Below are 27,904 nucleotides of genomic sequence, written 5' to 3'. Positions count from 1 at the left end.
AGTCGGAAGAAATACAACGCTCTCTCAGTACAAATCACTCCACTCTTTTGTAACTCACCAACAATGTCGCGGAATCGCTCGGTCTGAAAACCATCGCAAAAAAAACACTCACAGTGTTGGAGCTTGTCTCTCGGCGTCATTATGTTCGTGAAAAGCTCTCTGATAGGTTGGTATTGTTATGCTTTTGGGTTTTAGATTTCTCTAATATTACATATAAAAAGGGTTTCTTTTCTGCACCGGTGATAGGGAACAATAAATTATTTTCCATAGCAGCAATAATCTGAAGGCTCGCCTGACCCGCCGTGTTTGTCAAATTGATTACGATGTGTTTGCTTTCGATTGCAGAGACGCGCAAGCTGAATTTAATTGTCGCGTGAGTTTAGAATTAAAGGATAAGGGAATTATTTAGACTCCATTTAAATTTCCTTGTTATTTAATTGGGAAAACGGTCCATGTTTTATCGTTGGCGATGGATAAATTCTTGCGATGAAATCGTTTCTTTAGCTTATGTTTGTCAATTTAGAGCACCCAAGCCTAAAGTAAACGAAAAATTAGAAGTATCGAAAAGCAATTTATTTACCGCCTATAGAGGCGTGCACTTGACAGCTAAAAACAATCAAACTTCAGCTTGGAGTCATATGCGTGTCACATAATAGGAATCTCATCTCTCAGTGTATAGACTACACGTTTATTGACATTTCACAAACCAAGAACATAATGCTACAACACTCATTCGCTATCCTCGCCCGAAAGCCGAATAAATAAGTTATGATCGTTGTGCATCGCGAAAGTCTCACGTACAGCGACTTTTGGAAAAATGTCATCGATCGTTTATGCACCATCTTCTGAAATTGAACGTGGAAATTGAAATAGTTCTTTCAAGATGTTTACTGCTTCCAAACATGGTTTTCTTCACAAAGACTCCAACATGACGCGGAAAACGTGAAGAGGTTTTACCCGCAGGTGGGAAATTTCAGTACATGCATGTTTTGCTTATGAAAATTTAAAATTTGAAAACAATAGACCGCAAATATATAGTGTACTCGGGTGTTAGACTAAAATCCACAGAAATTAACATCGACAAAATGTTTCGCAAAGTAACAATTTTTTAAAGCTTACAATTTTTAGCACTTGTTTATCAGAGGTTGGGTCATTTCCCGTGATAAATTTAAATACCGGTTTCTCCATCGAAACAGTTATCGGACTGTTAATAAAGTCATTTGTTGTAATCCTATTGTAATTTGCTCTTTAGAATTATCACTAAATAACAAGCATAGAAACATAATTGTAGTTCATGAATTTGTCATCTATCTAGATTCGTTTCCCCGTCGGCGACTGTAGCGCTTAACATAAGAACAGCGAGACCGTCGAAACTACCTTCTCTCGCGATTACGCACATAAAAATTTCATTTATTCTATCTCGCGCATTCGCTTTCCAACGCACCATTAAAAAACCGTATTTCCTCACAGTGGATTGACATTTATTCCCCAGACAAAATTGACTTAATTGACAGTGTATGTATGTTGTATGCTTGTCTCGCCTCAAAATTAAATAATTTTTACTCTTCTGTTTGCTATTCTCCTCCACATGTATCAGTGGAATAAACTTGTTATACGTGAGCTTTTCGAGCCGTCTCTGCTTAAAACTGTCTTTAATGTCCCAGCCGTCAGCTGTCATTGCTTCTGCTGATTTATTTCTAACTCTGGGTTCGATTTTTTTAATATGTAAACGAATAAAAGTGTTTAATCTTATTTAAAAACACGAACACGAGCTAAAGCCAATGTTTTAAGACTTGGTACTGTATAACACGTGCTAGGAGTTTATTGAACGACTTCAAAAACAATCAAAAAAAGCGTGCTCCAACCGAGTTCGCGACAATCGCTCTTTTGAAATTGGATGAAATTTGCATACCGGAGAAACACGAATAGTTTTTTGACGACGAATTGTTTTCTAGCTTCAACGGAGTGCACCGGCAAAGTTCCGTGTTGGCTGTGCAAGGAATAAAAACCTACCAAAATGCAGTTCCGCAAGTCAGTTTGTTCAGTGATACTGATATTTTTACAGAGTAGCAATAAGAGTCTCTTATCTTAGGCGGCTGGTATCAAGGTTGGTATAGGAGTACTAGCGTTGATGGCACGGTTGACGCGATTTATTTTTTCAAACTAAACACGCAGAGGAACTTCGCCAAAATTATGGTGAACAAGTTCCTCCTAAAGTTCGGTTGGAAACAAAATTGTAGATAAGATCTATAGAGCAAGAATTAATTTGTTAAAATGTTTAAGTGGTAGTGTGTAATATTGTGGAAAACTAATGCTAATTAGTCCATATGCATTTCGGTGAATTACAAATACAGATAAGAAGGAAAAGTTATTTAAGGTGGCTCCATAGGGTTTCTAAACCGCGCGAAGAATGGGTACGAAAGGGCGAACTTGAAATGCCGGCAAATCAAAACAAACATGGCGGCTTCACGCGAGCGTGAAATTTTGGGCGAGAGAATGCGAGACTTGCTTCCGGCCAATGAAACAACACCCGTGCTTTCCTGTTTTGAGCAGATAAAAGAGTTTACAACACCCCAAAAAGGTGTTTACAACGTCCGCGGTGCTTCTGGCCGCTTTTGTGAAGTTCGTACGATCGAAAGCAAAAGAGAAAATAAAGAATAGTCTCCGCGATTGTGAGATATTTCGAGCAGAATTTCAGAGATTCTGCTACATAAAGGATTAAGGTATGTCTCTAACTAATCTCGGGGTTAACAGATATTCGCACAAAAACCGACAACAACGGGAAACGCTCGTCTTTACACATCAACACGTATGGTTCGAAAGTTCGCGCATGCTCAAATAGCGATCTTGGACAATTTCTATTCTGATGACGTAATTGTTATTCGGGCGAAAATAGAATTTTTCCCCTTGTATTTACTAGAGATTCCTTCGGTGAAATTTCTTAAAATTTGGCATAGATGTTATACCTTTTTAACTGCCCTTTTTGCCGTTTTTTTAAAAAAATCTGTAAGCCAGTTTTTTTGCTTAGTCAAAAAAACACAAAATAACCAAAAACGCAAAAACGACCTGGACAACCCCTACTTTTTTTGTTTTTAAAAGTTATTTCTCATCAGATTCAATCCGTTGGGAGAATTTCAAAAATTTTCACCGAAGAAAATTAAAGAAATTTAAGATCAAAGCCATAAAAACACCAAAAAATAGCACTTTTTGAGTAGATGTAGCTCAAAAACAAAGGCCGTTATTTTATTAAAGAATAATGCACAACAAATTTTAGTCCTTGTTTTTAATATTTCGGCAGCTTTTATTTAACTAGTTTAAAAAATAACGCGAAAATGATCTCTTGATGGGTATCACTTGTGCGCGCGCCGTAATATCTCAAAACCCTATGGAGCCACCTTAACTCAAGTGCAACCACGAGCGGAGCGAGTTGTTTTACAAAAACGTTTTGGACATTTTATAGCCTCATTTCCATAGCGCGCAAGAATTCTGCCAGTTGCTATTAATAAAATATCGTTTAACTTTTTTTAGTATTGTCCATATAAAGAATAAAAAATAATAAGGGGTCTTTTGTCATAATAAAGCGTTTGCTCGTGACGTATTATCGGTGATTTGATAAGGAAAGGGATTATGTTTTATCATTAAGTTCTTGAAAAAAATACAATGAGCCGGAGCTATTAACGGAATCTATATCAAATGTCTGTCTCAGTAAGTTTCTTTGCAGCATTTTGTACTTTGTTTTAAAATATGTAACAAAATGTTTGTTATATAGAGCTCTTGTAGAAGTTCCTTTCATGTAACGGTCTTTATAGTGTGTTCTTAAGCATTTTAACTCATTTCAGGTGTTCCTGTTTTTATATAAATTGGAGTCATTGTTTTTATAGGGAGGTTTCTTATTTTCTATATTACCATTACTGACGCATTTTTGATATCTTTGTAGCTTGGACTTATAGCCCCTTACTGTAGCTATAAATTAGTGCCTTCTTGGCTTTGGAACTCATTTTGCCAAATTAAGTAAATACTGAATTGCAAACAAATAGATATAAGGACACGTTTATATTTCTCCTTGAACTTTGTTGTGTACAACAGCTTTCTCTTCGAATATATTACATACAGAGTGATGAAATATTAATCCATATTATTGCTAATATTTGTTCCCGGGGTGTAATGATTATATACTCCCGCCGTTTCTCACTGCATGATCATGTGAACAGAGGGTCAATTTAGCTTATGTCCAAAGATTTCAGGTTTTAGCATCGTTCTTGGAAAAAAATCATTTTTTTAATATAAGCTGCATAGCGTCTTTAAAATCAATTACTAAAATTCTTTTCGTCTAATTGATTTTCACAGGGAAGACCCCCAAAGGAACTGTGATAAAGGGGGCCGATAGTAAGGGTCAGGAAGGGACTTCAAACAGCCAAGGGCCTTCAAGAAGGAGAGTAAAGTTTGATTCAAGTGTTAAAGACGAGGGAATGGAGACCGAAACTGAGGACCCTGAAGTGGTCACCGATGAGGGTCCCGAAATGCCAATCGTGGCTCGGGCCCCTTCTTTTTTTATTGGGAAACCGCTGAAGGATTATGACGCGAGCAATGGAAGGGTAAGGCAGACTGTGACTTCTGGAGTAATGTGTGAAAATACAAGAGGTTTTATAAGGAAACGTCTCCTAAATGGAGCTTTCTAACAAAATTCTAATCTCTTGTAGAAAACGACTAGATTGGGATGGATATAACGCGTTCATTATTTTTGTTATTAAAGATTTGGTTATTGTTCATCGTAATGTAAATTAGTAGAAACTCAGTTGTGTTCTATTGGAAATCCGCGAATCTGATTGGTTCTCCCACTGATTTCTATTCGCTGATAGAAAACAGTCGCGCGCGCGAGTAGCTCTTTAAGCGGTAAATTTTCTTGATTTTTGTCTTCAAAGTGCACAATATTGTAGGTTTTGGACTGCAATCCTTTAGAGTTTCTACTAAAACAATTAGACTACTCGCCCTCGTTTTCTATGAACGATAGTCAACTCGGCTGCGCCTTGTTGACTATTTGCTCATAGAAAACTCGGGCTCGTAGTCTAATTGTTAAATAGAATAGGTGAACGTTCATTCGTTTGTCTCACGATGGAGTCAATTTGAGGTGTTGATCACGACGTTTTGACTGCAATACTGCTGGTGTTCATCAGGCGATAACATTTGTAAAATTTGCAGGATTTCGATTCCACTATTTCTATTGATGTTATTAGAGTGAAGTCTTTGACTCTATATGTGTATCAGTGAGGGTCACTGTTCATAGACTTAAAGTGCTCCTGTGATCAAATTTTTCATTTTCATTTTTTTACATTTTCGTGAACGATTAGACTTTCTTACTCACCTTGCCAAATTTCAATCTATTACGAACATCAGAAGTCGTTTTATTATAACATTTATTCCAGAGAATTTACGGCCGCCATTTATCGACCTTGTTCCAAGGCTTGGTTGCGAATAGGGAGGAAGTGACGTCAAAGGCTCAAAAATACCTCATGGGTTGAAATTATAATAACAATCAGCATAGAAAATTGCACGAAAAACAAGTCCAAAGTTTTTGTTGCTTTTCGCGTGATTTTCAATACTTATTATAATTTCAACCTGTCAGGTACTTTGGAGCCTTTGACGTCACTTTCTCCCTATTCGCAACCAAGCCTTTGAACAAGGTTGATTAATGGCGGCTGTAAATTCTCGGGAAAAAAAGTTAAAATAAAACGACCTCTGATATTCGTAATGGATTGAAAATTGGCAGGATGAGTAAGAAAGCCTAATTGTACACGAAAATGTAAAAAAATGATCATCAAAAATTTGATCACAGGGGCACTTTAACATACTTCTAAATAGAAAGATGCCTCGTCTCGTTTTAATTTTAGAAATATGCTTCATAAGCTTCATATTTCAAAGTTTTTTATCCTTGTAGTTTTCTTATGCCGTGATTTACACTCTGGGTTTATAAAAATGATTCTATTGATAACCTTTATCTTGCTCCTCAATCGACCCATCTGCAAGGTTCTTGATATTTGTGCCGCCACCCATTTGTGAAATTAAGAATAATTTTAGGCTACATGGATCACTTTTTGGTGACGTCATCAATTCACGAGACTACTAGCTTTTAATAAGCAGAACTTTGAAAATTGAGCAAATTCTGTCAGTCAGGTAGATAGCTGTGGAACGTTTGTGAGTCCCTGTTCGTTTTCGGTTTCAAACTGCTTACAGACTCAAGTTTGCCAGTCAAACTTATAAACTTCATTTTTCTTAGACTGACAAATATCTTCTCTGATTTATCCGCACTCCGCTTATGACTATATGCCGAAAAAATAATGTGTGAGTATAGTGCGGTGATATACTTTAAAGCGTTATTTTTATTACAAATGAGATAAAGGGACCTTATTTCATTTAATATCCTTTTTTTCGACAGATTCCTTGCGATCACACTTTCCTTGTGCTTCGTCGCCGAGGAGCTTCACGAGCTGATCATGTGTACAGATTTAACAAAACCGCCTCGTTGGGTCTGTTGGGGCCTGTCAGTCCCATCAGGCAGTTTGCGATAAGTGTCGTTACTAATAGGTATCCTTTATTTACTTCAAAGTTCTCAACGGCGGCACTTGACATCTATTTATTTGCCTGTCTTGGTCTGTGGGTTATCTCAGATTTCATTGCAAAATTTGCCTGAGGTGATATTTACAACATACTTTAAATTTTACTGCTTGTTGCTAATAATGGTAATAGGACTAAGTGGAGTCCAATTCGGTAACGACAGCACCTTGTATTTAGACACTTTGTATTTGGACACTTAAATGTGCGCGCTCCAATTTGGTTAAAAGTAGGGTGTGCTAATAACCAATCAGATTCGAGAATTTTGTAATAGTTATGATTAATAGGTAAACATTGGTCAACTTAAACTTGCAGAACTAGCTGAAACTTGAGTTACCGGCGAAAAATCCCACTTGCCATGGGAGGCTGAAACGTTACCATTCCTTCTATCAGATAGACACATTCTCTGATTGGATAATGCAAATCGGAAATTTAAGCACAGCTCCTTTTTTCGTTACAAATGCCAATTTTTGTATCCAAAACATGTTGAAGTGTCCATTAAAACTGAATTTCAGTGGTTTCGGTTAAAGAGTGCTTCAACACTTCCCCTGATTGCAGAGCACTCGCAAAGAAACAATCATTTTGAGTTGTTTTTCCTTTACTCTCATTGTAGATATTTTGAGTCGTTCGTTATTCTCACCATTCTGGCTAACTGTGTATTTCTTGTGGTTGAATGCGCCCCGGAAGAAGCCGAGTAAGTCAATAAAACGATTTTTTTTCATGAACGAAACCCCAGCAGAACATGCAAACCAACCAACCAACAAACAAACAAACAAACAAACAATCACTTAATGACGTTAAAGCTAACGTTTGACTAGTACGGAATGTGCACAGGTCCTGCCAAGGATAAGCTGTATGTAAAAGTGTCGGCCTCCTGGAAAATTGTTTACTACCGTGGCGAATAATGACCCAGCAACTGCTTTCTGTTCTCTGCTACTTGCACTGTTACAAATATTCGGGCTCTTCTACCATTGTCACTGACCTCACTTGCTATTCTCGGAAAAATTACCGACCAGTTTTGAAATGAAAACCCCGGGGGGGGGGGGTACTCCCATAAATTTCGGATAGCGGATAGGGGTGTGCCGCCAAGGTTCTTAAACCCTGACCCTATTTAAGGATAAAGAAAGCGAAAATTGACACCCTTTTTAAGGCCCAAAACCGAAAAATGACACCCTATTCAAGGGGAGGAGAAGCATTCCGTGGAGACGGTAAGACACAAATCTTTATAAAATCGCTTTTCTAATACCTAAACATAAAATTCAGTCTTAAGATATCTTTTTTTTCGTTTAGCTGGGCATTAATTTTAGCTAATAGAATTTAGATACCCTATTTAAGGATCGAGAACCTCAAAAACCATACCCTATCGGGCGGCACATACCTATATAGGCCACATATGGGAGTACCCCCCCCCCCCCCCGGGATGAAAACTGTCGAGTTTGCACCAGCCAGCTAAGCGGCTTGCCACAAATCCATCTTTGTCGCTTAGTCCAGTTTAATGAAGTCTACAAATCCAACATATTGGGATAACAATATTGAAAAGTACTTAAGAAAGTCATTACCAGGCCTATTAAAACGCTTTCGCTTTCGTAATCGAGGGGTGGAAGTGCGTCTTTCAAATGCAAAACACTTGAACTTGTGCAATTTGTTTCTTGAAACTGACTAACATTTTTCTATCTCAGATACGTTTTCTGCGGTATATACACCCTGGAGATGTTATTAAAAATCCTATCTCGCGGATTCATCGTTCATACTTACGCTTACCTCAGAGACGTGTGGAACTGGCTGGATTTCATTGTAGTCGTGCTGGGGTAAGTTGCATCATCCAACATACACACACTTGGCCACCAGTGCGTTATTAACGGTTTACAGAGACTTAAAGGTTTCATCATGTCACCTTATATGCTAAATAAACCTAAAAATAAATCTAATTTATTATATAAACGCGAGTATTTTACTGGAAAATAGACCACTGATAATATTCATACGAAATTATATCCGGGACCGAAGTGGCGTATTTTCCATATCCTCACCAGTGAGGATATTGATGCACAGGGCACAGAGGAGTCAAGTTTGTCCGCAATTCAAAATCTCTACCGTGCAAAACGACCTTCAAAGCGATCGTGTAAGCGTACGTGATACAAACGCCGTCATGCGATACTTGTTTGCAGATCGTCTGGTGATATCGTATTCTGACAATGGTCGCCTGGGGCGAAAAAATCGTCGCCCGAAGGGCAACGATTTTTTTTTCTGGTAACGCCCACAAACATTGCTGTCTGCGGATGTCACATGAGGGTACGAATACGATATCACCAGACCAGACCATCTGCAAACAAGTATCGCAAGACGGCGCTGTATCACGTACGGCTTACACGATCGCTTTGAAAGGCTTTTGAAGGTCGTTTTGCACGGTAGAGATTTTGAACTGCGGACAAACTTGACTCCTCTGTGCCCTGTGATTGATGACGTCATTTTGTGCCATTACACGCGTACGGCTGCCAAACTATGCCAAACACCGGTTGAAAGATGGCGAGTAATAGAAAAGTTTAGTTCACTAAAGCTGACTCAAAATCGTTCACTGAGGAGCATGAAAATGCAAAATCGAAGAAGAAAACTCTACATGACTAAAAACAATTCAAGCCGGAGTTTCTTGCAAAGAGTGCAAAGAGTTTACATATAAGAGGTTTGTGCTTTCGACACTTCTGTAGTTTTTGTCTATATAATAAAAAGAACATTGCACGTTGGCTCAAAGATATGAGTTCTATGTTCTCGTGGCAAAAACAATATCTATTATATTGTTTTTCTACTCGAACATAAAATTCATATCTTCTCGCCACCGTAATATCGTCTATATACTAAAAAAATACATTAAATAAATAAACTTCCAACATGTTTGACTAGCCCGCTTTTAAACATGTTTACGTCTCGGTGTAATCAGTGTACGAGTTGAAACTAAAAATAAAATATTTGATAAAAAAATATATCCCCAGTCTTGTAAGAGACATTGGCGAAAATTCTGTTAGAAACAGCAAGCTTTTATAAGGAAAACTATTTCAACTTGTTCTGCAGGTACATCACCGTAGCACCCAACATAGCCAACTTGACAGGAATAAGAACATTTCGTGTACTTAGAGCCCTGAGAACATTTTCAGCATTGAAAGGTACGTTAAATTAACAGAAGAAACCTAATCCTTCAGCTTGAATTATCTAACACCATTGATCAGCTGAAATCCGAGCAAGCGAAGGCGCCATTTTGTGTTAAAGTAGTTACGTCACAGCCTGACAACTCAACTTGAAAAATTGGAATTTTTTTTCAAGTTTTTTGCTCATAATCCGTTTTAATCTTCGTCATCCTGGTTTTTTTTTTTTCGGGTTTTGGTTACTCTGCTGGTGTTTTTCTATCTTAGAAAGCTACTATTTTGCGGTTTTCCTCAATTTCAGAAAAATGAAATCAGAAAAATGACAAAAAAATACTGTGGCACTGCTCCTTTAACCATTAAAGTTAAACTTTCTTCTCCCCTTTGTATTCGTGAAGTAATTGATTATCACTGTCGGTGTTAACTAAACTAAATTTCTTATAAGAACTAAACTACTAAAATTGCATTGTGAGATTTGCTATCTTTATCACCATTTATTTTTGTTTATTTATTTATTTGTTTTACTTTTTTATGTGGGCTTCTCTCACTGTTTACCCTATTTTTAAACAAAAAAAGAGAAAAAAATTTTCCTGTTCTCCCTGCAGATTTCCTTATATTTCTTACAATGCTAGTTCAAAACATTTGGTGTTAGTGCTGTAGGTCAAGATAATTAACCTGAGTTGAAGATTTGTTTTCTTATAACCTGTTTGCTTTAGAAGAAATGTGGTTAACCTTGATGATTAAGAAGTTTTAAAGTGCCCACAAAGCTGTTGCTTTATGTCGCAGGTCTCCGTGCCATGGTGAACACATTACTTCGTTCCTTGAAGCTGTTGAGTGATGTCCTGGTTTTGTTTCTGTTCTTCCTTGCTGTCATGGCTCTCATTGGACTGCAGTTGTTTTCTAGTGAACTGAGGAACAAATGCGTTCTTAATCTTTCGGACAATAGCTCTTTGAGCCTACAGGAACGAGCTCTAAACAAAAGTAAGAATAGAGTACATGTATCATACATACAGGTGATAAGTGCTTGTCAGCTAAACCCATTGATTGGTTCACGAAAGTCGTAAAACATTCCGTTACCAATAGACATACGCGTAACACAAATCAGTATAAGTTGATAACCTTGGTCTGCACACATACATGTAGCTATTTTAATAGTGCGTCCAGCAGACTAGACGAAAAAAAGTCTGCAAGGACGCACCAGCTAGGTCACGGCTATACCACAGGGAGAAAACTACAAGTTGGTGATAAAGAAAAGAGCTATCAGATCACAAAGATGCTATCTTTGTGGTAAATCGCAAGCAACACAGATATGTCCAGGATTGAACGCTAATGAGATGCACGTTCCTCATGACAGGCATCACAAAGTGTCCTTATTAATAAAAATTTACCAAAACACACCAAATTTTGTCAAATATGAAGTAATATGGAAATGTCAAATAACACAGTCAAACATGAAGTACTCATTAAACAATACCTGCGTTCAATCCTGGACATAAGTGAAGCAACACCAAATCCAATCACGTTTCAGATTTTTATTTTTCGCACTATTTACAAACCTTGCATCCAATAAATTGTCACTTTAACAAAGAAAATTTATTAAAGGGAGAAAGAGAATATACAACAAAACCAATTAAAGATGTGCTCAGTGACCAAAGTAGCTAACGCTTTCGAGTTGATCACTGACACGTACAACTCTTGGCACTAGCTTTTTTGCATTGAGTAAAGGAAGAAACTAAGAGGAGAATTGTTTATTTCAGGTTACTGGTTTACTCATGGTGGCGAACCTTTGATTTGTGGAAACGCCTCAACTGCTGGGTAAATGCTTAACATGTTGATATTAAAACTATGAATATTTCCTTTATTTACATATTTATCTCTTTTTAGACGTGTGTTGTTTTTTATCTCGTGCTTATGAGATATAAAGTTTTATACCATGCCAAAGAAAATACAGCCAATCAGAATACAGGATAGCCGTTGTATATTCGACGGTATTCAACCCAACCTTCCCATCGTGCGCTGCGATTGTATTCTCGTCGAAATTTAGTAAGCGTATTTTCTATGGCATGGTATAAAATAGTTACACAACACTTTCTCGTGGTATACTATGAAATATCCCACTTGTCACTTGTATTTTCTTGGTATACACACTCGCCTAAAGGCTCGTGTGTATACCGAGAAAATACAAGTGACTCGTGGGATATTTCATAGTATACCACTCGAAAGCGTTGCATAGCTAGTATGTAAACAAACTTCAGTTCATTTTGATTGAATTTGTCTTTGCTTTCTTTTTCTGCTGTAGATCTTGTCCTTCTAACTACACATGCATGCCCAACGCTGGTCCCAACCCTGACCATGGCTACACGACATTTGATAACATTGGTTGGTCGTTAGTCATGGCTTTACAGATACTGACGATGGATTACTGGGAAAACCTTTACGACAAGGTAGCCTCATCACTTTAAATGCAATCGGATCAAGAATTACAATTTATTCTCCATACTTCATCAACTTTTAAATCCCCTTGGATAATCCCCTTGGACTGTAAATATGAATTTCGGTATTCCTCCCGTAGGTTGAATTGCGTTCCAGTTTTCATCTTGGGTGTGTTTCCAATGAATTAACACCTCATTTTGGCCATGAACATCTTCATCGAATCTTCATTAGCTCTCCTTTCCGTTTCGCAATGACTGCAGTACAAATTAGAAAAAAAGAACTTAATTCTGCCTTTCGTTTGCTTCTGCAAGTACTCATGCAATAGGAATATAGATATTGATTTTTTCCGGAGAATATTGATCTAGGCCGTGAATAACTTTTCAAAACAGTCCCAAGAATTGAGTAAAAGTAGTAATATTAGTAATTTCATTTAAAAGTCAACGGGATGCATTTGTTGAGCATTTTTCACTTGTAAAAAACTGTCTTCAAATGTAAGGGAACTTCAAAATAAGCATGATATACAAAGAAATAACAAAAATTAAATTCCGAGAAGTGATAATAAAGCATAAAAAATGAAAAAGGCTGGTTGATAATAAAGAAGAATTACACAAATCAACAGGCCCGAAGCCAGACTTTTGGCACAGACGACGCAAGATCTTCGATCGCCGAAGCCGCAAGCTGCTATGGCCGGGGGGTCTGGGGGTCAGGCTTCTCAAATAACTTTGAAATCTAGAAGCTTTAAACGCTATTTTCAATTTTTTTGATAATGCAGTTCTTTAAAAAATCAATCTAATCTTGTTTATCTTGGGATTATTTTCCCAACCAAACATATTTTGTTTTTAGTTTTGGGTTAAAATCAAGACTTGCCTCGTCTTGTTACTTGCTAGCTGCGACGCTGATGAACAGCCATTTTTCTATTTTCTTTCCATATTTTTAGATCATCAGGTCTTCAGGAGCTCTGTATGTGCCATATTTTATCATTGGGATATTCTTTTGTTCGTTTTACTTGATGAATCTGGTGTTGGCGGTTGTGTATCTGTCGTATGAAATGGAGCTGTGTTCGGAGGAGAAAGAGGTACCGTCTAGTGACCTTTTTATTTTTCTTAGAAAAATTGTCTACAAATAAACAACAAGCTAAGCAGTCTCAGATTCTTTCTTATGGATGACCGAGCAAGAAACGGAGAAATTTTTTGCGCTCAACCATCCATGAGAAAGAAAAGCCCCGCAATTTAGGAAAATTGCATCACTGCATGTTAAAACTCTTTTAAAAATGCTAACCCTGCAAAGAAATTTTGAAAAAAAATTGTTTTGGCATTGAGATCATGTCAATAGAGTGCCAGTTCGTCCTTCTGAGTAAATTGTCCTAAACCATCCTATGTTTAGGATAGGATAACAGTTTTGTTTGTTTGTTTGTTTGTTTTGTTTTTGTTTTGTTCTTGTTGTTGTTTCTTTTTCAAAAAACTTCGAGTCTTTGTTTATTGTTTCGCCTACAAGATTTGTTAAACGCTAAACTTAGAAAAAAAAAACAGCATTGACTGGAGAAAAAAACATGGAAAACATATTTTCTAGACTGTAAATCACTATGAAGTCTCTAACTTTGAATTAAAGGCATTCACGACTTATCAATCATGTAGAGCCTGTTTCGTGTCTAAGCTTCAACGTAATAGTATTTAAGTGATTGGTCTGGGTCAAAAGACTGTCTTATCCTGGTTGTTATCTTTTTCTAACTCTCATTGTTTTCCTTTCGTGTAAAATTAGAGAGAGAAAAGGAATTATCTCAGGCGGACTGCACCTTCGTACCAAGCTGACGAAGAAACGCTTAAACACTTGGTTACCTTGGATGGGAGCTTGCCACCTCCGCTTAAAACTGACGCCGTCGACAATGGCATTTCTCTGGATTCTTCGTCCAACGAAAGCGAAACAAAAGGCTCTCAATTGCACCACTGCCTCATACCAGCCTGCGCACTGAGAGATAAGTCAGGGATTGCCAAAGTACAGTGCAAGGTTGTCTTGCGCGAGGACTCGTTTTTTAAAACGATGCGACAGCGCATGCGTGACATCACTGCCCATTCTGGTTTTGATGCTGTTATTGTGGTGTTGATTCTTCTAAACACGATCGTGCTGGCGCTGTACCATCATGGAATTGAGGCAGAGTTTCGACATGTCTTGGACATTGTGAACTTGGTAATTAACGGCTTTTGTTTTCATGACTAGTTTGGGATGGGATAAAAATGATTCCAACTCATTTTCCTGGTACATCGTAAGATTTTTTATTGTAAATAAATTTGTCTTGATCTGTCTTGATAGTGTTTCTGCTGATGCTGATGCTGTTGGTGTTGCTGTTGCTGTTGCTGTAATTGTTGTTGTTGTTGTTGTTGCTGTAATGATTGTTGTTGTTGTTGTTGTTGTTGACCACTTCGTTTCTCCTTTTTCGCTCAGGTGTTCACGGCATTATTTGCAGTTGAGATCGTGTTTCGTTTTGTTGCCATGGGGCCAATGGCGTTTATTCGCAGTAGATGGAATGTGTTCGATACTACTGTTGTATCAGGGAGCTTGCTTGGATACTTCTATAAATCTGCAGAAGGACTTAGCATATTTCGAACTTTAAGACTGGTGAGTATACTGATAATCTGACTCAATAGAATTGTGCCATAAACACCTGAGCAGTATTGATAAATAGTGTTGAAAACGTCCAAAGAAGAAAAACTGTCCATTGCTTAAGAACGCCAAAATTGCCGACGTGAAAACGCTCTATAAGGCCAGCGTTACTTGCAATAATGGATCTATGGTACACACGTGGTATGGCTGCTTTTCACTTCTAATAATTAAATGTATAAATGAAAGTAAAGTATACATTTTAAAAATGGTCAGCAATTTGTTTACTTAAAGCGGCCTCGAGTAGCGTTCGTTAAGCTAATGAATTCTTAAGAATCGATATGATGGCTTCATCGAAAGTGAAGAACTCCATTCAAAGACATTCGTAGCTTGTTCGATCAATCTTAAAGTGCATATGAAGTAAAAAGTAATTGTTGCTTTTTTAAGGCTTTTCTAAATAAAGAAGAATGCCGTTTTCTATTTTTAAATATCTTCAAAGCAATATTTTCGTGGCTTGTTCGACCAATCAATCAATCTGGATCTTTGTTTTACATTTTTTGCTAAAACTTTATCATTATATTGCACATTTCAACCGTAAAACGAATAAACGTCTATACTACACCAGTAACATTGCGTCTCTTAAATCAGTAACCACCATTTCGTTAGCGATACGAACCTTACAGCTTTCACCACTACAGAATAATAATAGCAAAACATTTTAAAAACCACAGGTGCGAGTGCTGTGTTTGGCCAAGTCTTGGAAGACAATGGAAAGACTCATGAAAGCCATCGCTAGAAGCGTAGGACCAGTTGGTAACATCACACTGATACTCGGCGTGGTCATCTACATATTCGCTGTGCTGGGAATAAAAGTATTTGGTGAGGCTTACACAGAGGACAAGTTTGGTGACGATGGAATACCGCGATGGAACTTCAATGACTTCTGGCACGCGTTCATGATGGTTTTCAGAGTGTTGTGCGGGGAGTGGATCGAGCCTCTGTGGGACTGCATGAGGGCCACCAGTGCTGCCAAGGCGACTCTGTTCTTTCTTACTGTTCTTATTGTTGGAAATTTCATTGTAAGTGATAAACTCTGTAGTTACAATCTTGTACAATGCTGTCCAGACATATACCAATAATATGCACTTTGCTTCGTGCTGATAAAGGAATACGCCAAAAGCAGACCAATAACCCCTGGGGGGTACTCCCATAAATTTCGGATAGGGGTGTGCCGCCAAGGTTCTTAAACCCTGATCCTATTTAAGGATAAAGAAAGCAAAAATTGATACCCTTTTTAAGGCCCAAAACCGAAAAATGACACCCTATTCAAGGGGAGGAGAAGCGTTCGAATAACGGCTAACCGCGCACGGCAAGACACAAATCTTTATAAAATCGCTTTACTAATACCTAAACAGAAAATTCAGTTTTAAGAAACCTTTTTTTTTCGTTTAGCTGGACGTTTAGTTTAGCTAATAGAATTTAGGTACCGAATTTAAGGATCACACCGGGAACACATTGCCAAAAGGAGCAAAAATGATACCCTTTTTAAGGACCGAGTACCTCAAAAACCATACCCTATCGGGCGGCACATACCTATATAGGCCACATATGGGAGTACCCCCCCCCCCCCCGGGCCAATAACACGATGATTCCTTACTCTTCCCTTCAATTTCAGCAACGCAAACGAGAATTCTGAAGAGTCTATTTAAAAAAGAAAGAAAACAAAATTGGATTTTTTATTACGGAGCCTTACAAAAATGCCAACTAAGACTAGTAGGTGACTGCTCGACTGACTGAACGACTGGCTAACAGGAGCGTGTTGTTCAGAAAGTCACTAAAAACACTTTTTGCTTACATTTTTTAGGTCCTTAACTTATTTGTGGCACTCCTAGTAAACGCATTTGACTTCAGGGAGGTAGATAATGCTCCAAACGAAGAAGCACAGGCTGAAGAGCGTCCATCAAGGTGCTCCATAAAGAAAGCATTCCAAACCCGCAAGTCACGCCTCTTCGTAGCCAAGTTTCGTGAACCTTTCCGTCTGTACGAGCTACAGGTTCTGGAGAGCAGCCGCTGTCCCAACAAAGAAAATGGTGGCCAGTTGGCAATATGCGATTCGGAACAACGTTCTGAAGAATCACACGATGCTACTTGCAAAGGTGTGATTTTCTTCACGCGGGGTGATTATAGTATTATAAACCATTCTTATATTCACCTTTTGAAATTATACCAGTTTTGTTTCTTTCAAATTTGTTTATTTCCCTTTATTCTATATGGGAGGCGCGGTGGCGCTCGGCTCCGAGTCGAACGGCCCGGGTTCGAGGCCTGGCCGGGGCGCTGGGTTGTGTTCTTGGGCAAGACACTTTACTCTTACAGCGCCTCTCTCCACCCAGGTGTATAAATGGGTACTGGCGAACTTACTGCTGGGGGGGGGGGGGGTAACCCTGCGAAGGACTAGCATCCCATCCAGGGGGAAGTAGCAATACTCCTAGTAGCTTAATGCTACGGAAACCGGGATAAGCTCCGGCTGTATGGGCCACTTAGGCTCGGACAAAGACTTTACGTTTACCTTATTTTTATTCTATATAATTTGGCTTTGTAGACTTGTTAACTCCTTGGTTATTTTAGGAAGCCAAAACCCTTCTAGCTCTAATTTCTACTGGGTGTAATTTTTTCTTTTTATGTATAAGGGTTAAAAATAAAGATGTCGTTGTTATTGTCCTCCATGTTGACTGGTATCTTTAGCAACAGTTGATTGGGCCGTCACGCAACGCTTGTCTTGAAAAATAGCATTGCGCGACGTCTCAACGGTTGCCAAGGAGGCAACCATGTGACCGTTCTCCACTGATTTCCTATTCCAAACACATTATTTTAGAAAGCAAGATTGACGTAGAAAATGAGAACATTATTACGACTGAGCCCCTCCCTGAGGAGGACGATGATCCGCCGACACCATCCGGCCAGTACATCATGGAAACAGAGGAAACCATTCATGATCGAAGCCCCAATCTGTCAGCCACGCGACCAACACGATACATGATGGAAATAGATGACTGTCTGCCAGAGTACTGTATGGATTGTCCACTGTGGAAACCTTTCTCGCCGCGGCATTTCTGCTGGCTCAAGTTTCGTTGCAGGGTGCGGGTTCTGGTGGAGAAAAAGTACTTCGAATGGTTTATTCTTGCAACGGTGTTCTTGAGCAGTTTCACACTGGTAGGTTTCACTCGTTTGACTGTTCGTTACACAACAGTTTTCATAATTATAATACTAGATCTAAGCATAATATCCGGAGAACGTCGGCTTGTAGAAGATGGGGGCATTAGACTACTCTAAATTTTTCTGCAGATATATGGAACACCTTATAAACATCACATTTGGAGAACTGCCAACTATAGTCTCATTTAAGAGTGGCCTATCTAAAGCCGAATTTTAATTGGTAGTTTAAATGTAGTAAGCATAGTGCCTAGTTTCTAATTTTATCTCCTTTTTTATTCTTTGTTATCTATTCATTAATAGTTATGCAAGCGATTAGCTATAGTATGTTAAGCAAGTGATTAATATATACTTCTAGTTTCACATAGTCTTAAAAGAAACCACGTCACGGGCAACCCATCTTGAAAAAACTGGCAAGTTTTTTCAAGTTTGTCATTCGTAATCTGTCTTAAGCCCTGGCCAAACGGATACACAAGTAGTCGCAAGTTTAACTTGCGTACAAACTTATGTTGGGTGGCCAAACGGACTCGCAAATGCACGCAAGTTGTCAAAATGCCATTTAAATGCTACTGCGCGCGCTACAATTCAGTATTTGAAGCAAGCAGCAAAACTTACGTTGACTTGCGTTGAGTTGCCAAACGGTGAAAATCTTGCGTTCACTTGCATGCAAATTTAATCTCGACCAAAGTGAGCGCAAGTCATCGCAAGTCATCGCAAGTCATCGCAAGTGACTGGCCAAACGGAGACGCAAGTAAACGCAAGTTAAAAATTGGCGTCCACTTGCATGTCCGTTTGGCCAGGCATTTAATCTTCGTCACTGAGTCGAAACCATCCTTGGTTATTTTCCCGCCTCTATTACCCCTTTGTTGTTTTTCTACATTACACAACTGTTATTTTGAGGTTTTCTTCAATTTGGAAGTAATCAGAAAAAATGACTTAAAATATCGTGACATTGCTCCTTTAAATCAGCATTTTTTAATTTAGTTATTTTCCCTACATTATAATAAATGGTTCCCTACATTCTTTACATTTCTTTAATCTTAATAGAGGGCCCAACTATATATAAACCACTGTGTGACGTATGGCTTCCTTAAAAAAGATAATTATTATTAAAACTTTGCCGCCTTTTTGAAAATGGTAAACAACTAGTAGAATTACAGCGTCAGTGGTCACTCCCAGGTGCCAAACCATTTCTCATGATTTAGCAGATCTAGACGGGAATGGGGATGAATGTTATGAGAAAACGTGCGGCTTCCAACTTAGAATATTAAAATAGCGACTGTCAGATAGGAACAAAACATACAATTTCTTTGTTTTAATGTAATATAACGAATAACGGCTTATGAAGAGGCAGCTCAGAGCCATGATCTGGAGAATTTTGCGTGCACTGGATTAAGATACAATAAACAAACTGCGCACAATATAGCAAACGAACCAGGAAAAAACGACTGAACTACATCCACCACTGAAACAGTTTGTTTTGTTGATCTTTTGCAGATTTTTGAAGACGTTCATCTTCATAAGAAGCCTAAGCTCGCTAAAACATTGGAAATACTTAACTATGTTTTCGCAGCCATTTTCACCATGGAATTCATTCTGAAAGCCATCGGATTTGGACTAATTAAATACTTTTCCTCGGCATGGAACTGCCTGGACGCATTCATTGTTTCAGTAAGTATATACAGTTCAGCTAATTAAAAGCAATAGACTGCACGTGGAGGTCCAATACTTTCGTGAATTATTTTCAACACGAGACTTAAGAAAATCACTAGCTTAGCAGAAGACAGCTGTTTTTGATGCTTATTATAGGATTCATCAGCATGAGGGGAACCACTTATTTCTCCCACCACAGTCTTCCAACACTTGTGATGCATGGAAAGTGCTTACACAACTCATAGGGTCAATATAAAAAAAAAACTAATAATTTCATAACATTTCTTTAACACAAAAGAGACTGAGAAAATCACAAGCCCATTTATAGACACATGCTTCGTCCGTGGAAGTTCTATCACCATTGTAAATGCGTTTTTAATTTTCTGTTGTTCATAAAAACATTTATTCCCAGGAAGTGAAATTAGATCAGTTTCATAAATTGACAGTATTTTTTCTATATTCTTAAAAAAACTCATACAACGACTTAACATACTTCTTCTCCTAGGCATTGCAAATTAAGCACTGATATTTTAACCTTCTCTACTGGACTACGTACTTTTCTATCAACAGATCTCACTTGCCGTGGTTTTTGAAAACAAGAATCTGTCCGTGTTTCGTTCGCTGCGCACATTGCGGGCCTTAAGACCGCTAAGGGCAATCTCAAGATTAGAAGGGATGAAGGTAATCAATTAAACAAAAAATAGACGCGACATACACAGTAACGCCCTTGTAACTGACAGGCCGACAGCCAACAAAATGGCCTAAAGTTTTGTTGATATCTGACTTTTATATCTTCCCACTGAGAGCGCTTTCCTCCCACCAATGTGGCCCGGGTTCGATTCCGGTTCGGTGCCACATGTGGGTGGAGTTTGTTGTTAGTTCTCGTCCTTGCTCCGAGGGTTTTTTTCCAGTTTTCCTCCCTCTACAAAAACCGACACTCTGAATTCCAATACGATATTGGATGCACATGCACGTATTAACGAGCTCCTGAGCTCTTCTGTGTAACGTGGGTAAATAAAATTACATTGTCTAGTCCCAGCCACATATTTTCACCTCTCACAGGAGGTTGGACTGTATATGATGGTTGTGTAGCTTTTAGTGAACTCGCTACACTCAATTTCCATTGCAGGTTGTGGTGAATGCGTTGTTTGCTGCCATTCCAGGCATTGGGAACGTCCTGCTGGTTTCCCTGCTCTTCTGGTTGATATTCAGCATTCTCGGCGTTCATCTTTTCGCTGGAAAGTTTTTCAAGTGTGTGGACAGCGAAAACGAACCATTGCCCGCAAGTGTTATATCTGGCAAAGCAGAATGCCTTAAGTACCCTGATAAATATCGCTGGGTGAATTCCAAAGTAACATTTGATAATGTCCTGGCAGGATTCCTCGCATTGATGCAAGTGGTAAGTAAGAGACTCGCTAAATAGTAATGTCGGGAATTCTCGACGTACCTTTAATGGTTGGATGCACCATTTTCTTTTCTCGCAGTTGCTTCACATTATGAAACCTCTAATGATACTTTTTCAAAAAAGCCGCCTGGAAAGGAAGTAGTTGCCTATATTTAGAAATAGAAATTTACTAATTCTTTTCTCTAGCACGTTGCCTGGCCCTATCTCCCAGCTGGTATTGTATGGTATTCCTGCCCCCAGCCATCAACTGAATCAGTGTTAACAAGCTCTTTGAGATTACATTTGCTCACATGAAATAGAAACCATGCGAAGGTTACCAAAAAGTTGTTAAAATAATCAAAACCGTTCCCTATAAGCAAAAACCAAAATCAAGTGAAGCGCGTTGACAAAGTTATGAAATCGGCTGATTTAGCTTGATTATATTATGTTTTTTCCGCAAAATCAAGTGTGTGAAAAGGTCTTACTTGCTTTGACGATATTGTTTCTTCTGCAACGGGCTAGATTTTCTTTGGCACCTTATCGAACTATTACTTTTTTTAATCCAATGGGTAGCTTTTCAACCAATATTTGTGTTATAAATCACAGATCACTTGTCTCTAATACCATAAGCGTCTGCGGAGGAGGGGAGTTGCTTGCGATAATTTAAACATTGGCATATCTCTATTTATTTTTTTATTATTTCAGGCGACTTTTGAAGGATGGATGGAAGTTATGAAGGATTCAGTTGACTCCACTGAGGTAAGTATAGTCCCAGGAGGGTACTCCTTCTTGTAAATGACGGGGATGATCGAAGGATTTTTTTGGGTTTGAAATTTTCGATTCCGGGATTTTTTAAATAGGGGATTTTCTTGGGTATTAAAAATGAACTAAATTGCCTTGGCGCGGCCTTGCGTATTGATGGTATGATGAATAAACAAACACGAGCGTTCAATTTTTTATGATTTTTTTTTTGTGTAATATTATTGCCCCTCCTGGCAATTTTGGGGTAATTTGACAAGGGATTTTTTGGGGGGATTATTTTTGGTCCAGGGATTTTTTTGAGTAATGTCGGAAAGCTTAAAGATTTTTTTGGGTCCTTAGTTTTGCCTCCTTTCGATCATCCCCGTCATTTACAAGCCGGAGTACCCCACCACCCCACCCCCCCCCCCTGGGAGTATAGTGTCAACACTCCTATAAACGATACACTTTTCCTGGATTTCCCTGTACCATTTTTCATCTTTCTATTGTTATCCGTGATATTTATTTTTCCGCTAGGCCTTGCTCGCACAAACCAAAGTGGACATTTATGACACATTTTATCTCTCCCGTAGGTGGATTTGCAACCCAAGTATGAGAACAATCTGGTGGCCTACTGCTTTTTTGTTGCTTTCATCGTCGTGGGTTCATTTTTCGTGCTGAACTTGTTCGTTGGAGTCATTATCGATAATTTTAACACTTTAAAACAGAAGGTAAGTCATTTTCTACCACCTAAGTATCTTTTTTTCAATCAAATCGAATCTGACAGTTCGCGGAGCCCGCGTTTTTCCTGACGTAAACGCATAACATAACTAGGTGACGTCATGATCACGTGGCGAGCTTGCCGAGTAAGAAGGATTGAAAACTGTTGTGTGGAAAAATGTTTATCCAAGAATATCTTTTGCTATCAACCCACCGGAACAGCGAGGATCGAAATGCACCAATCACAGCAGAGAATCGTGCTTTATAGGGTAACGCCTAACCAGTCGACCAGTCGACCTTATCGTCTGATAAAGACTGGCAGTATGCAGTCAAAACGTCGCAATTCTTATCACAAGTGACTTCATCGTGAAGCAAATGATAATACTTTGTATCATTATCGCACTTTGCCACGACGGACAACAACAACCTTTTTTACGACCGTATCTTTTGTGTGAGTTGATCGGCCAGGAATACCGTAGTGTGATTGTCAACAGTCTCTCTTTCTTGAGAGACGAGAAACCGTTTGACAATTCAGGGCGGACTACTGCGACTATGGTCCGACGCAAACAACTTTGAGTCTCAAAGACAATAAACGCCAAGCAATTTTAGAAATATGATTGAGGCGCGGTAGCCTTCTCATATTTCTTGGAATGTAATAGACTTTAACTGAAATGCAAAATGCTGTATACGGACTGTCATAGAGATATCAGACTCCTTGCCCTTTTCACAGACCAAGATCAGGCATGTATAGAGTAGATCAGAGTAATGCCTTTTCCTACTGTTTTCTTTTGTCACAGTACGAGGAACTTAACAGCATGGGGATGCTACTGACAGATTCACAACGGAAATGGGTCACCTTCCTAAAGGAAGCTGCTAGAAAAAAGCCACCTACAACACAGATTCGACCACAGGTCAGTGGTGCATGGCAATTTTTATTTGTTGTTAGTTTTTTCAGTCATTAACATTAAGAACTCCTTTCAATTATTCCACAGGAGAAAGTATTCGGTGTCTTATATGATGTGGTAACAGGAGACAGATTTGAGGTCGCTATTCTGACTGTGATAATGTGTAACATGGTGATGATGACGATACAACACCACGGACAGTCAGAGGAGATCTCCAGCGTATTACATATCCTTTGTACGACCTTATAATTAGTCGCGTGAAAGATTGGAATGTCAGCCCGGGGGGGGACACCTATATGAAACAGACGGGGATGCTCGTCGGAAATTTTGAAAAGAATCCCTAAAAGAGACCAATCTGGGTGTGGCTCAAGCTTTTCTTGACCCCTAAAAGATACCAAAAAACTAAGAATATAATTTAAATTTGTATCTTTCTTCGGGTGTAACCCTAAACGAGACGATTATGGCTAAAAAATATTGGCGTTTTTCCCGGAACACCGTAAGCGTACTAAGCGAGACGACGAGCATCCCCGTCACTTTAATATGCGATCAGTTTCAGTCAGGAATCCCAATTTTTCGAACCTCCCGAAATCTCAAAACCAAAATCCCTTCGATTTTACCGTTCATTCGGGCACTGCAATTTTACCTGAGGTTTGATCAATCAGGATTCCATTGTATTATTATTTCAAGAAAAAAAGGCCTAAAATTAAATTCGTAAGTTAGGCAATTTTTAGACTTTGAAAAGGAAATACAAATTCCTCTGTTCTTAGAGAGTTTTTGATTGCCTGTGTAGCAGGCGTCTGTGTAGTTTTTTAGCGAGTTCAAAGAGATCGCGATCGCAAGAAGGCCACGCGAGGAAAAACGAGGAGACGCCTCACGCCCACCGAAATGCGTTTTTTTACCTCGCGTGGCCCTCACGCGCCTTTGCGTTACCATTCGCGCGCTCGAAACTACGGCGCCTGCTACGCAGGCTAGTACGCGTACAATATTGCGAACGAGAACGACATTTCACACCTGGTTCTAATGCTGGATTTTGCATATCATGTTTGCCAATCTCGTACCAATAACCTCCTATACAACTGGTCAGGAATAGAGAGAAGTAAGGTCTCTGGGAACGTCACTGGATTAACAAACCCGTTAATAAACTCACCTTAAAATAAGTGCATAGAGAAAATTCCTTGAAAATGTATAGCTCAGTAATTCTTTAATTGTCATACAAAAAATGTGTTATGAGCTGAAATGTATGGACGACTTTTTCCTTGACTTAAATTTCCACGAGTCTCCAATTACGTGTTCACTGGGATATTTGTTCTGGAAGCCATTGTCAAGATTGCCACTTTGAGATTACACTACTTCAAGAAGGCGTGGAATGTGTTTGATTTTATCATCGTTATCAGCTCTCTCGTGGGTATGCAACACGGCTTTTATTTGAAGGAATCTCAAACTTAGTGATATTCTTGCTTTCCCATGATGAATCCCACGATACTCGAAACTGCTGAGCGGCCATAGTTTCTTACTTAAATGAAGGTGTTAATTTGTTGTAGCAGAAACAGGGTTACCCATATCTTTCATGGAGCACAGGGACCTTATACCGTGACACTGCGTGCTTTGAAAGAGTTCAAATGAGCAACTGAGTTTAGTAGATATTACGCACAAAGGATTTTTTTTTCTAACAAGCAATAAATTTCACTACGTAGTTGCAAAATCGTTGGGTAAAATCTTAAATCCGCGATAGCATTGAAACATTATGGGCGACCTTACGTCACAAAATTCATGATATGCTGTAACGTAGGCCATAGAGTATTTTCCTATTTACATCGATTAAAGCACACTGACCACATTCTAAGTAAAACGTAGTGAGAAAAGAAACACGCAGCCAGAAAAAACTGTTTAACACAGGGATAACGTATTTTGGGAATCTTGTAAAATCCGATAGAATGAGTAGCAAGGTTGAAATGATTCAAATAATGGCAACATAATTGAATTTCATAGCTTCAATATAGCGTTAAAAATCATTCAATTTCATTCAACAGATGTTGTATTAGATGAGTTCAGTGCAAACGAAGGCGCCGTTAGTCCCAGTCTTCTCCGTGTCCTGCGAATCTTCAGAATTGCCAGATTGCTGAGGCTGGTTGAGTTCGCCAAGGGAATACGTAAGCTCTTGTGGGCCCTCATGATCTCGTTACCAGCCCTCTTCAACATTGGCACTCTACTGTTTATGGTCATATTCATTTACGCGATCATTGGTATGTCGGCATTTGGAAACGTCAAACGAGCGGGCGAGTTGAACGACATTGTCAACTTCGAGACGTTTGGTACTTCGCTATTGCTGCTGTTTCGTCTTGCTACGGGATCTGGTTGGAACGACATCATGGACGCTTTGCTGCTAAAACCCCCGATTGTGATCCAAGCTATATGGGACTTCCTTACGGCAATTGCGGTTCCTTCAGTGCTATTTTGTACTTGACTAGTTACGTCATAATAGTGTTCCTGGTTATTGTCAACATGTACATTGCCATAATTCTCGAGAACGTGAACCGCGCGCACGAAATCGAAGACTTCTGCATCACCAAAGAAAACTTCGACAGTTACTACACCGCTTGGGGCGTGTTTGTTCCTAACGGGAAGCAGTATCTTCCGTTAGATCGTTTGTCGGAGTTCGTGGCTAGTCTCGATAAACCGTTCAAAATTCCTCAGCCAAACTCAGGTGATCTGAGACAGCTAGACATCCCAGTTCGAGAGGGAGAACTTGTTCACTGCTTTGATCTGTTGAAGGCGCTGGTGCGACGCGTTTTAGAAGAACATGGCGAGTCTCCGGAAGTCTTCAGAGATATCACTGTCAGAATGGAGGCTAGCTTCAATAAGTCGTTCATAGCACAGAAGAGAATTTCATCCCTTAGTGGCTCTACCAGGACCAAGCTAGGTCAAGACTTGCTCGAGACTGTCACTTGAGCCAAGTTCAGGCAAAAGTGTGACCAAGATGAAATTTCTCATGAAAGAGCATATTTATGGGAGATAATCCTTCTTCTCCTTTGAAATTATAACGTCCCGACCATGGGTTTAGTCATCTGTGGATGTGAGATTATTTTTCACATGTCGTTTGCCACTGCCAGAAGTATAGACCTTTGAATTCCTAGGCTGACAAGAAGAAACATTTAAACCGGCTTCATTGAAATGCAAAGTTACAGAGGCTTTTGGCTCATTCGAAGTCAAAGCGCTGCTAAGTTGCAATATTAGTTATAAAGACGATAGCAACTGGAAAAGTAATAATTTTTTTAGCTTCCTTGATATTTAAACGCATTTATATCCCTGCGCCTTCAACACCTAGCCTTCACAAGGTTGCAAGTATCTTTTCTTGTAGAAGATCAGTAGAGGATGAACAACAATTGAATATATTTTTTACATATACGTAATCGATTTTATCACCAGCAATAAGAAAAATACCGAACATATAAATTATTTCAGGGAACGTGTTGTGTAAGGCAAGTTTGCCTCGAAATTGTAGGTTTTATTAAATTTTCTCATAAGCGCAATATTTTCTGCCACTAAATTTGGCCTGGGCCTAGCCATATAACACTCGATGAGTTTTGGTGCTTTGACGAAAGCTCAGTAGAGTAAAAAACTTGACGGCTAGAGGCTTTGTGGCGTATCAAAACTACCCGCAAAGCTATGACGCTTTATTTAGACTTTCCTGTTACTCACGCTTCGATGTCTCTTTAAGGCAGTTTTGCTACGTTTTCGACAACAGAACGGCTCTTAAAATTCACGAGGAAAAGACGAATATCCAGTTGGATAGAATTTCCTTTTGAGGCAAGCATGCTTTTCCATCAGTTTCCTTTGATCTCGTTATAATTAATTGAAACGTTTTTCACAGCCGTTCTATATTAGGGTGTACGCACCGAAGCATAATGTAAGTGTATTGTTTGGCGTAGTGTATGGAAATTACACTGGCTGACCGCTGTGAGTGGAATTTTGTAGCCACGTGACATGTAAGCGACACGCAGCGAGTTATAATCAAGAAGCAACAATAAATCTTTTGTCAATTAGCATGTTAACCGTTGGTTAACAACAAATTCCTCATTTCTGCCTAATATAGGATTACCATAAATTGCATTCGGGAGAATTCAGCTTGGTGCGTCTCGCGCACTACAGTGCACAATTCTCTCTTCTTCCCCGTCCCATAACACAACGCTCGATGATTTTCGTTTACAGAGTAACGACTGTGGTCTATCGTTGTTTGCCTTCGACCACGCCTTATCATTTAAGGATAATATTTTCTATATGGTAACGCATTGCATTATATGAGATATTTGCTAATTTTTTTCTCACTTGTTCGCGAGAAATCGCTTTAGTAAAGTAGTTTTTATCCAACGTGTAACCATTGTTTAGTTTTCGCAATTTGGTTTTTGCTATATCGTGTTTTTTTGTTAACAATAACTGTTAGTAGAAGTAAATACACATTGTATACATGTATGTAAATGTGTGCGGCTTTAATGATCAAAGCATGCAAAATAAAATATAAAAAC

At 38.9% G+C, this 27,904-nt stretch overlaps 1 pseudogene across 1 annotated transcript; it reads left to right on the top strand.

Annotated features, from left to right (window-relative positions):
• LOC144634222 (sodium channel protein 1 brain-like) lies at positions 1–27,904 on the top strand (annotated as a pseudogene). Its single transcript, XR_013567170.1, has 24 exons — positions 1–166; positions 4,348–4,595; positions 6,434–6,582; positions 7,223–7,303; positions 8,289–8,417; positions 9,676–9,767; positions 10,530–10,724; positions 11,501–11,558; positions 12,043–12,187; positions 13,114–13,251; positions 13,935–14,360; positions 14,616–14,789; positions 15,503–15,850; positions 16,636–16,927; positions 17,644–17,981; positions 19,479–19,652; positions 20,205–20,315; positions 20,764–21,033; positions 21,724–21,777; positions 22,350–22,487; positions 23,274–23,387; positions 23,469–23,607; positions 24,655–24,786; positions 25,412–27,904. The product of XR_013567170.1 is annotated as a sodium channel protein 1 brain-like (transcript).

Source organism: Oculina patagonica, chromosome 13 (assembly GCF_052425735.1).
Source record: "Oculina patagonica isolate OP01 chromosome 13, crgOcupat, whole genome shotgun sequence".
In the NCBI taxonomy this organism is placed as follows: Eukaryota; Metazoa; Cnidaria; class Anthozoa; order Scleractinia; family Oculinidae; genus Oculina; species Oculina patagonica.
The sequence above is the reverse complement of the archived record's forward strand: the minus strand, read 5'-3'. Positions and strand labels throughout refer to the sequence as shown.